This window comes from Mirounga leonina, unplaced genomic scaffold (genome assembly GCF_011800145.1).
Source record: "Mirounga leonina isolate KUSES-001 unplaced genomic scaffold, KU_Mleo_1.0 Mir_195, whole genome shotgun sequence".
NCBI classification, from domain to species: domain Eukaryota; kingdom Metazoa; phylum Chordata; class Mammalia; order Carnivora; family Phocidae; genus Mirounga; species Mirounga leonina.
In genome coordinates this window covers 12,290,591-12,293,607 of record NW_023270490.1, presented here as the reverse complement: position 1 = coordinate 12,293,607, position 3,017 = coordinate 12,290,591, and the positions used below count along the sequence as shown (strand labels likewise).

The 3,017-nt window shown below is 58.6% G+C and overlaps 1 protein-coding gene and 1 long non-coding RNA gene across 5 annotated transcripts in view; one reads left to right on the top strand and one right to left on the bottom strand.

Annotated features, from left to right (window-relative positions):
- The window catches only part of STMN3 (stathmin 3), an 11,398-nt gene extending 10,713 nt beyond the window's left edge, over window positions 1-685 (top strand). The window contains exon 5 of the transcript XR_004682986.1: window positions 49-685. The gene's annotated coding sequence lies outside the window, so the exon portion shown is untranslated. The remainder of the gene's footprint in view (window positions 1-48) is intronic.
- A 186-nt stretch (window positions 686-871) lies between these two features.
- Window positions 872-3,017, bottom strand: part of LOC118024056 — a 6,693-nt gene continuing 4,547 nt past the window's right edge. Inside the window, exons 2-3 of one of the 4 annotated variants that reach the window (XR_004682988.1) lie at window positions 1,456-2,323; window positions 872-1,214 (exon numbers count right to left, since the gene is read on the bottom strand). This is a non-coding gene — a long non-coding RNA (uncharacterized LOC118024056). Of the gene's footprint in view, window positions 2,324-3,017 lie in introns of all 4 variants that reach the window. The other 3 variants (XR_004682990.1, XR_004682989.1, XR_004682987.1) reach the window with 3 other exon arrangements.

Genomic DNA, 3,017 nt, shown 5'->3' with positions numbered 1-3,017 from the left:
CCCCCCCCCCCCCCCCCCCCCCCCGCACTCCCTCCCTCCCGGCTCCAGGCCTCTCCTGCCAAGACCTTCCTGGACTGGGCTCCTTCTCCTCCAGATTCCCAGCACCGGCCTTTGAGGACTGTCAGCTGCTGGCCATGGGGGGTGTTCAGTCTTTGGGCCATGGCAGCACCCTCCCCTTGTCCCGTGGCAGCCCCATCCCAAAGCTGAGTACTGAGGGCAGGGTCCCTGCTGACCATCCTCTGGGTGGAGAGCATGAGGGGACGGACTGCAAGTTCTTGCAGGACCCAGAGCCAGCACTTCAGAAACCAGGTGGGTGGCAGCCCCCTGGGGCCCCTGGCTTCCATCCTACAGAAACATGCTGGTGCACTCCCAGGGCCCAGCCAGAGAGCACAGGTGGATGCTGATCCCCTACCACAGGCTTAGGGGGAGGGAGGGCCCCATGCCCACTCTCCTCGTCCCACCCACACAGCCTCGGGGGAGTGACAAGCTAGGATTGGAACCCAGCTGTCCCACACGCTGCTCCTGTGGGACTCAGAAAGGGACACGGAAAGAGAACGGAGGGCTGGATTTCCTTCAGCAGCGGCAGCTCTCTCATAGCGGAAGCCTAGTGTGATATGTACCCATCTCATCCACGTAGTGACAGTGAACTTAAAATTAAATCAAATGAATGATTAAAAACAAAAAACCAAAGCCTGTGTGTTTCAGAAGCGGCTGAGCTGCCCTGTGTGCATCCTGCCTCTGTGGGGTCGGAACAGGCTGCAAGGCCACTGCTGGAGGGGGCGTGAATGCTATGCACGTAGCTCGGGACTGAAGCTGGTTATCACACTTGTTCTTATCACAATTGCCAATAGTTCTAATGACAACGGAGGCGTTAAGGAGTGAGTGTGTAAATGACACACAAGCCTGTTTTCCCCTCTGGAGCCCCAGGAGACAGTGGGGGTGTGAGGGAGGAGGAGGCAGGGCCCACAGGCAGGTGGGGCTGTCCCCGCTCTCCCCAGGCCTGAGCCCTCCTGCTGGCCTGGGCCCCAGGCTGCTAACGGAGAACTCATGAGGGTCCGAGATCCGAGGCTTGTCCTTCTCACTGCAGTGTCCTGTGGGTCTTGCTCAGATGTGGAGTGGGTCCTAGCGGGTCCCAGGGGTGTAACCTGTGGCTCTGTGGCCCCCATTGGGCAGCTGATTGTTCACAGACACAGACCTGGCCCCAAGGTGGGGACCTAGAGTGGCAAAGAGAGAATAAGCAGACATCCTGACTCATGCTGGTGGCCTGCCTGTCCCATGGGACCCAGAGAGCCAGTTGGGGTGCCCAGCAGGGACCCCTGTGCTAGGGAGGAGGCATTTTGGTAAATGTCCATGCAGGCTATGCTCAGGCCTCCACATGGGCCTCAGGTCCAGGTCCTGGATAGGTGCCTGCTCCCTAGGATCCAGAGAGACCCCTCCACTCTCCCCCACACTCACCGACCTCTCCTGGGGCAGGCGGTCCTGGCTACTTCCCCAGGCTCCAAGGACCTCTCACCATATCCCCTCCTTCCCCTGCCCAGGGAGAGGTGGGAAAGTCAGAATCCAGGACACACAGCCGCCCAAAAGACAGAGACCTCAGAAACCTGCAAGAGGAAAAACTGGGAGAAAGGTGGGAGAGAAAGGGAGTGCGTTGTTTTTATGAGGCGTGAGTTCTGCATGCCGGTATCCTGGGCACATGGACACACGCCACATACAAGCACACGCCTGGCGTTCCCAGAGGACCAGGCTGATCACAGGCCAGGGCTTACTCTTAGGGGACCCTAAGCAGGTATTAGGGGGCAGACGGCATTTCTAACAGTCACCACGTGGAGCCTCTGACTTGGGCAAGGATGGGGAACCCTTCACAGACAGATCACACTTTCCCTAACAACAAAAAAGCAAAGGTGGGAGTCCTGGGGAGCCAATCCTGTGTTATCTACGCTGTGTCACAAATTACCTCAAGCGGTGGCTTAGAACATCACGCCTTATCTCACCACGTCCTTAAATCAGGAATTCAGGAGCTGGGCAGTCAGGCTCAGGGACTCTCCCCAGGTTGCAGTCGGGACGTCGGCTAAGCCTCTGGTCCCCCCCCAGGCTGGACTGGGGTGGAGGATCCTCAAGTCAGCTCACCCACACGGAGTCAGCAGGCGGCCTCTGGTCCTCCCACATGGACGCTCCCCAGGGCTGTGTGGGCGTTCTCAGCACGTGGCTGCTGGCCCCCCAGGGCGAGCTGTCAGAGAGGGAGAGGGGGCAGAGTCCCACGCATTCTCTGTGTCAGAAGCACGTCACTGAGAAGAGCCAGCACTCAAGAGGAGGCAGACTCCACCTGTGAAGCAGAGGGATGAAAAGAATCCGTGGGCATATTTTAAAACCACGTCAGACGTGCTGCCTTGAGTGACCCTGTGTGTTCTGGACACAGCTGGTGTTCACTCAGTGTCTGGGGGCTGTAGTGGGCCCCCAGCCCCCAAATACGGCATCTAGCGGCACCGGCCAGATGGTAGCCCAGAGAGCTGTCTGTCCCACACAGGCCTCCTGTCTGTCCCACACTTCCTGCCAGGCAGGCTCAGCTGAGATTCTCTCTCTCTTTGCTGAAGACATTTTGCTAGTCCACATTTCTAGCCATGTCCCAGGACTGCTGTGACAACTGCCACACACGGGGGGCTTAAAACATCAGCCACGCATTCTCTCACAGTTCTGGGGCCAGAACCCCAAATCGAGGTGTCGCAAGGCCGTGCCTCCTCTGAAGGCTGTACGGCAGGGTCATCCTGGCGCCTCTTAACTGGCTGTCGGGAAAGGTGGTCTTTCCACCCCAAACAAAACCACTTAGCAATGGGCTTCGGGCCTGGAACCCTTCTTTCCAACAAATAAGGAGCCCACAGAACTTGTACAGGACATCCTTCCCTGCCGTAAGCTACGTGAGCGATCTGTTGTCCTGTTGTCCTGCTTGGGTGAGTGCCCCAGGTGAGTACCCCGGTGAGCACCCTCAGGTGAACACCCCCAGGTGAGCGGCCTAGGTGAAC